This window comes from Heterodontus francisci, chromosome 34 (genome assembly GCF_036365525.1).
Source record: "Heterodontus francisci isolate sHetFra1 chromosome 34, sHetFra1.hap1, whole genome shotgun sequence".
Taxonomy (NCBI): Eukaryota; Metazoa; Chordata; class Chondrichthyes; order Heterodontiformes; family Heterodontidae; genus Heterodontus; species Heterodontus francisci.
In genome coordinates, this window is record NC_090404.1 from 39717359 (window position 1) to 39725451 (window position 8093).

An 8093-nucleotide genomic window follows, 5' to 3' on the forward strand; every position below is an offset into this window, starting at 1 on the left:
TAAAAAGTGACCATGAAAGCTGCTGGATTGATGTCCAACCCCAATTGGTTCAATAATGTCCTTCAGGGAAGGGAACCTGTCAACTAGTCTGGACCTTCACAAGACTCTGCCCTCTATCGGAGGAAGGAGGGAGAGGAAACAAAAAGTGGGAGGGACGAGAGGAGGGTGATTTTATGTATGGACAATTGGACCAGAACTTTGAACAGAACCTCCCAAACCCTCAACTACCATCATCTAAAAGGACCAGGGTAGCAGGTGTATGTGAACACCATCACCTCAAAGTTCCCCTCTAAGTCACACACCATCCTGACTGTCTGACATCCAGTATTGGATGAACAGAAATTTCCTCCAATTAAAGATTGGGAAGTCTTCACTTCCTGCCACGAACTTCACTCCCTGGGCACCAACTTTATCCTTCTCCCTGGCAACTGTCTGAGGCTAAACCAGACCATTCATAACCTTAGTATCATATCTGATCCCAAGATGAGCTTCCAACTGCATATCAGCACCATCACTCAGACTGCCTAGTTCCACCTCAGTTACATCGCCAGACTTCGCCACTGTCTCAGCTCATCTGCCTCTGAAACTTACATCCATGTATTTGTTACCTCTCAACTTGACTATTCTAACACATTCCTGGCCAGCATCCCACATTCTACCCTCCATAAACTTTAGATCATCCAAAACTCTGCTGCCTGTGTCGTTACTCGAACCACGTCCTGTTCACCCATCACAACTGTGCTCACTGGCCTACACAGGCTCCCAGTTAAATAGCACCTCAATTTTAAAATCCTCATCCTTGCTTTCAAATCTCTCCATACCCTCACGCCTTACAATCTCGATAATCTCCTCCAGCTCTAGCAGACAGAGTTTCGAAACACTATGCAACACAACTCCAGTAAAACATCCTCGGAGGAAAAGGGGGTGCAGTGTGTGATACAACTCACAAGGACCTTGTCCGCCAGCATCACTCACACTGCTTGGCATTGCGCTTCCGCGAAAAGCAGTTCGGCACTGCGCATGCCTGGACTCCAATGCCGTGAACTGTGAACAATTTTTTTAACGCCGATAATGTATGGGTTGAAGCCCCTCCATTGAACTTCCCAATATAAGCGCTGGAAGGCAGTGGGAGAGGGGAGAGTCATCGAAAATGATGAGTCAAAGGGCATCGGAGGGAGCGGGGAAGATAAGCTGTGACTGAGCATTAAACTGAATGCGGTGATTGAAGCGACGATCATGGGAGGGAGCAGTGACCTGAATGCGACCATTGAGGCGGTTTGGATTTAATTCGTGTTTTGTGTCACATTCAGCAGCGCCATCTTTACTCCTGGCAGATGCCTGAGGCACGGTCACGTTTCAGTCGATGAGGCTGCATTTGCGCATGTACCAGTGATGCAGCACCTATTTGGTTACGTTGCCAGCAAACGCTGCAGCTAGTAGTTGCAAGTTTGTTACCTAATAGCTAGAGCAATTGCAGGGCTACTCCAACCTCTGCAGTGCACATCCTGTGTGATAGAAAACATAAAACATGGCAGGCTATCAATTAAGAGCGGGACTCGAGGCCCTTACTTACCTGGGAGTGGAGCGACGACTGGCGGACCTGTGAGGAAGCTGATCCAGAATGGCGACAGGCTCCCTGTGTCTCTCGGCGTGCGCTGAGACTCGAAAGAGGGAAAAAAAGGACTTAGAGTGATATCACGGGAAATTTTCAAGGTGACGGAAAGCGTCATAGATGGGAGTTTTAGAGAAGTGGTTACACCCAATGTGCAGGCACATAGATGGGTGACCACGAGATGGGGCAGGCAGTCAGTGCAGGAATCCCCTGTGGCTATTCCCCTCTCTTAACAAGTATACTGCTTTGGATACTGTTGCGGGGGGATGGCCTGTCAGGGGAAAACAGCAGCAGCCAGAGCAGTGGCACCACTGTTGGCACTGTTGTTCAGCAAGGAGGGACAAAGCGCAGAAGAGCAATAGTTATAGGGGACTCGATAGTCAGGGGCACAGATAGGCAATTCTGTGGAAGTGAAAGAGACTCCAGGATGTTATGTTGCCTCCCTGGTGCCAGGGTCAAGGATGTCTCTGAACGGACAGAGGGCATTCTGAAGGGGGAGGGTGAACAGCCAGAGGTTGTGGTACACCAATGACATAGGCAGGAAGAGTGATGAGGTCCTGCAGGGGGTGTTTAGGGAGTTAGGTAGTAAGTTTTAAAAAAACAGGACCTCGAGGGTTGTAATCTCTGGATTACTCCCTGTGCCACGTGCCAGTGAGGTGAGAAATAGGAAGATAGTGCAGCTAAACACATGGCTGAGCAGCTGGTGTAGAAGGGAGGGTTTCAGATATCTGGACCATTGGGCTCTCTTCAGGGACAGATGGGACCTGTACAAGAAGGACGGGTTACATCTAAACTGGAAGGGCACTAATATCCTGACTGCAAGGTTTGCTAGTGTCACTCGGGAGCGTTTAAACTAGTGTGGCAGGGGGGTGGGAACCAGAGCAGTAGGACAGCTAGTGAAGTAAATGAGGACGACATATAAATAAGGCCAGTAGGACTAAGAGGAAGAGCAGGCAGGGAGATGTTGCTGAGCACAGCGGGACTGGTGGTCTGAAGTGCATTTGTTTCAATGCGAGAAGTATAACAATTAAGGCAGATGAACTTAGAGCTTGGATTAGTACTTGGAAATATGATGTTGCTCTTACAGAGACTTGGTTGAGGGAAGGGCAGGATTGGCAGCTAAATGTTCCAGGCTTTAGAAGCTTCAGGTGGGATAGAGGGGGATGTAAAAGGGGTGGGGGAGTTGCATTACTGGTGAAGGAGAACATCACAGCTGGACTGCAAGAGGACATCTCAGTGGGGTCATGCAGCAAGGCAATATGGGTGGATCTCAGGAATAGGAAGGGTGCAGACATGATGTTGGGGGTTTACTACAGGCCTCCCAACAGCCAGCGGGAGGTAGAGGAGCAGATATGTAGACAGATTTTGGAAAGATGTAAAGGTAACAGGGTTGTAGTGGTGGGTGATTTTAACTTCCCCAATATTGACTGGGACTCACTTAGTGCTAGGGCCTTGGATGGGGCAGAATTTGTGAGGAGCATCCAGGAGGGCTTCTTGAAACAGTATGTAGATAGTCCAACTAGGGATGGGGCCATTCTGGACCTGGCATTGGGGAATGAGCCCGGCCAGGTGGTCGAAGTTTCAGTGGGGGAGCAGTGACCATAATTCCATAAGTTTTAAGGTACTTATGGATAAGGATAAGAGTAGTCCTCGGGTGAAGGTGCTAAATTGGGGGAAGGCTAATTATAACAATATTAGGCAGGAACTGACGAATTTCGATTGGGGGCGGCTGTTTGAGGGTAAATCAACATCTGACATGTGGGAGTCTTTCAAACGTCAGCTGATTAGAATCCAGCACCAGCATGTTCCTGTGAGGAAGAAAGACAAGTTTGGCAAGTTTCGGGAAGCTTGGATAACACGGGATATTGTGAGCCCAGTCAAAAAGAAAAAGGAAGCATTTGTAAGGGCTAGGAACAGATGAAGCACTTGAGGAATATAAAGACAGTAGGAAGGAACTTAAGCAAGGAGTTAGGAGGGCTAAAAGGGGTCATGAAAAGTCATTGGCAAACAGGATTAAGGAAAATCCCAAGGCTTTTTATACATATATAAAGAGCAAGCGGGTAACCAGGGAAAGGGTTGGCCCACTCAAGGACAGAGATGGGAATCTATGTGTGGAGCCAGAGGAAATGTGCGAGGTGCTAAATGATTACTTTGCATCAGTATTCACCAAGGAGAAGGACTTGGTGGATGATGAGCCTAGGGAAGGGAGTGCAGATAGTCTCAGTCATCTCATTATCAAAAAGGAGGAGGTGTTGGGTGTCTTGCAAAGCATTAAGGTAGATAAGTCACCAGGGCCTGATGGGGTCTACTGTAGAATACTGAGGGAAGCAAGGGAAGAAATTGCTGGGGCCTTGACAGAAATCTTTGCATCCTCATTGGCTACAGGTGAGGTCCCAGAGGACTGGAGAATAGCCAATGTTGTTCCTTTGTTGAAGAATGGTAGCAAGAATAATCCAGGAAATTTTAGGCCGGTGAGCCTTGCGTCAGTGGTAGGGAAGCTATTAGAGTTGATTCTTCGGGACAGGATTTACTCCCATTTGGAAACAAACGAACTTATTAGCGAGATTCAGCATGGTTTTGTGAAGGGGAGGTCGTGTCTACGAATTTGATTGAGTTTTATGAGGAAGTGACGAAGATGATTGTTGAGGGAAGGGCGGTGGATGTTGTCTATATGGACTTGAGTAAAGCCTTTGACAAGGTCCCGCATGGCAGACTGGTGCATAAGATGAAGTCACACGGGATCTGGGGTGAGCTGTCAAGATGGATACAGAACTGGCTCAGTCACAGAAGACAGAGGGTAACAGTGGATGGGTGTTTTTCTGAATGGAGGGATGTGACTAGTGGTGTTCCGCAGGGATCAGTGTCGGGACCTTTGCTGTTTGTAATATATATAAATGATTTTGAGGAAAATGTAGCTGGTCTGATTAGTAAGTTTGCGGATGACACAAAGGTTGGTGGAGTTGCGGATAATGATGAGGATTGTCAGAGGATACAGCAGGATATAGATCGGTTGGAGACTTGGACGGAGAAATGGCAGATGATGTTTAATCCAGACAAATGGGAGGTAATGCATTTTGGAAGGTCTAATGCAGGTGGGAGGTATGCAGTAATTGGCAGAACCCTGAGGAGTATTGACAGGCAGAGAGATCTGGGCGTACAGGTCCACAGGTCACTGAAAGTGGCAACGCAGGTAAATAAGGCAGTCAAGAAGGCATTCGGCATGCTTGCCTTCATTGGTCAGGGAATAGAGTATAAAAATTGGCAAGTCATGTTGCAGCTGTACAGAACCGTAGTTAGGCCACACTGAGAATATTGCGTGCAATTCTGGTCGCCACACTACCAGAAGGACGTGGAGGCTTTGGAGAGGGTACAGAGGAGGTTTACCAGGATGTTGCCTGGTCTGGAGGGCATTAGCTATGAGGAGAGGTTGGAAAAACTCGGATTGTTTTCACTGGAACGACGGAGGTGGAGGTGCGACATGATAGAGGTTTACAAAGTTATGAGCGGCATGGACAGAGTGGATAGTCAGAAGCTTTTTCTCAGGGTGCAAGAGTCAGTTACGAGGGAACAGAAGTTTAAGGTGCAAGGGGCAAATTTTAGAGGGGATGTGCGAGGCATTTTTTTTACACTGAGTGTGATGACTGTCTGGAACTTGCTGCCAGGGGAGGTGGTGGAACTTGCTGCCAGGGGAGGTGGTGGAAGCAGATACGATAGCGATGTCTAAGAGACATCTTGACAAATATATGAATAGGAAGGGAATAGAGCGATATGGGCACCGGAAGTGCAGAAGATGTTAGTTTCGGCAGGCATCAAGATCGGCGCAGGCTTGGAGGGCCGAATGGCCTGTTCCTGTGCTGAACTGTTCTTTGTTCTCTTTGTGCTTTGTTCCAAACACGTGACCTGTTCCTCTTTGAAGGACAAAGACAAGAGACACATTGGGACATCACCACCTGCATGTTCCCCTCCAAGTCACTCACTATCCTGACTTGGAACTATATCACAATTCTTTGTTTGTGATTGGTTGGGTAAGTAACAACTGTTAGTCAATTTAATTAGCTTTACAAAATAAGGGGAAAGTTGTTTTTGTTTGAAAAAATACCTCGAGTGATAAAGTGAGTACTAAGAGTGTGTTTTTTTTCAATTAGAGTAATTTAGATTGTCGTGGGTAGTGTTTGGAGTAGAACAAGCCTCTCGTGTAATTAATATCTTTTAAAGGGAGTAACTAATTAATCTAAAGGTAAATCATGGCAGGAGAGCTCAGCCCCGTGATATGCTCCTCCTGTGCTTTATGGGAAATCAGAGATGCTTCCAGTGTCCTGACGACCATGTGTGCAGGAAGTGGATCCAGCTGCAGCTACTGACTACCCGCATTATGGAGCTGGAGATGCAGGTGGATTCACTGTGGAGCATCCGCGATGCTGAGGACGTAGTGGATAGCACCTTTAGAGAGGTGGTCACACCACAGGTAATGGCTGCACAGGCAGAAATGAGATGGGTGACCACCAGATGGAGTAGTAGGCACAGGCAGGTAGTGCAGGAGTCCCCTGTGGCCATCCCCCTCTCAAACAGATAGACCACTTTGGAAACTGTTGGGGGGAATGACCTCCCAGCGGAAAGCAGCAACAGCCAAGTTTGTGTTCCCACGCATGGCTCTGCTGCACAGCAGGGGAGGAAAAGGACTGGAAGAACTATACTGATAATGGAATCTATCGTAAGGGATACAGATAGGCATTTCTGTGGCCACAAACGTGACTTCAGGATCGTATGTTGCCTCCCTGGTGCCAGGGTCAAGATAGTCACGGAGTGGCTGCAGAACATTCTGAAGGGGGGGTGGGGTGGCGAATAGTCAGAGGTCGTGGAACACATTGGTACCAACGACGGAGGTAAAAAGAAGATGAGGACCTGAAACAAGAATTTCGGGAGCTCGGTAGCAGATTAAAAAGCAGGACGTCAAAGGTTGTAATCTCTGGATTACTCCAGTGCCAAATGCTAGTGAGTGTAGGAATAGGAGGAGAGAGCAGATGAATGCGTGGCTGAAGAGATGGTGCAGCAGGGAGGGCTTTAGCTTCCTGGATCACTGGGTCTGTTTCTGGCAAAGGTGGGGCCTGTACAAATTGGACGAACATCCTTGCTGGGAGGTTTACGAGTGCTGTTGGGGGCAGTTTCAACACATTTGGCAGAGGAATGGGATACAGAGTGGAGGTGTAGGAGTGGGTGATGCTCTGTCAAATCTCGAAGAGAAACTGAGTCAGTCTGTTAAGCAGAGCAAATATAGACCTGTTAAGGCACAAGTGACAAATGCAAGGCTGGATTGCATTTATTTTAATGCAAGACAGATGAATTGAGGGCGTTGATTAGCACATGGGATTATGATATTGTTGGTATCACAGAGACATGGTTGAGGGAAGGGCAGGACTGGCAACTCAATATTCCAGGCTATAGAATCTTCAGGTATGACAGGAGAAGGAATAAAAGAGGAGGTCGCATTGCACTGTTGATTAAGGAGTCAATTACTGCAGGAATTGGGGCGGCACAGTGGGGCAGTGGTTAGCACCGCAGCCTCACAGCTCCAGGGACCCGGGTTCAATTCCGGGTACTGCCTGTGTGGAGTTTGCAAGTTCTCCCTGTGTCTGCGTGGGTTTTCTCCGGGTGCTCCGGTTTCCTCCCACAAGCCAAAAGACTTGCAGGTTGATAGGTAAATTGGCCATTATAAATTGTCACTAGTATAGGTAGGTGGTAGGGAAATATAGGGACAGGTGGGGATGTTTGGTAGGAATATGGGATTAGTGTAGGATTAGTATAAATGGGTGGTTGATGTTCGGCACAGACTCGGTGGGCTGAAGGGCCTGTTTCAGTGCTGTATCTCTAATCTAAAAGGAAGGAGGGATGTTGTCTGACGAGGTTCTTCAAATGAGGCCAGATGAGTCAAACTTAAAAACAAAAAGGGGGCAATCACTTGGCTGGGAGTGTACTGCAGGCCTCCAAACAGTCAGGGAGAGATAGAGGAGCAGATATGTAGGCAAATCTCTGAGAGGTGTAAAAATAATAGAGTAATAATAGTAGGGGATTTCAACTTACCTGATATCAACTGGTTTGGTGTGAGTGTAAAAGACTTAAAGGGGGCGGAATTCTTAAAATATATACAGGAGACTTTTTTGAGCCAGTACCTTGAAAGTCCAACAAGAAAAGGCGCAGTACTGGACCTAATCCTAGGGAATGATGCTGGACAAGTGGTAGAAGTGTCAGTGGTTGGGGGGGGGGGGGGGGCGGCATTTATTGGATAGTGATCATAACTCTGTAAGAAAAAGACAAAGGCGGGCTGGAAATAAAAGTACTGAATTGGGGGAATGCTGATTTCAATATGATAAAACAGGATCTGGCCAAAGTGGACTGGGAGCAGCTACTTGTAGGAAAGTCTACATCAGACCAGTGGGAGTCTTTCAAAGAGGAAATAGTGAGGGTTCAGAGGCAACATGTACCC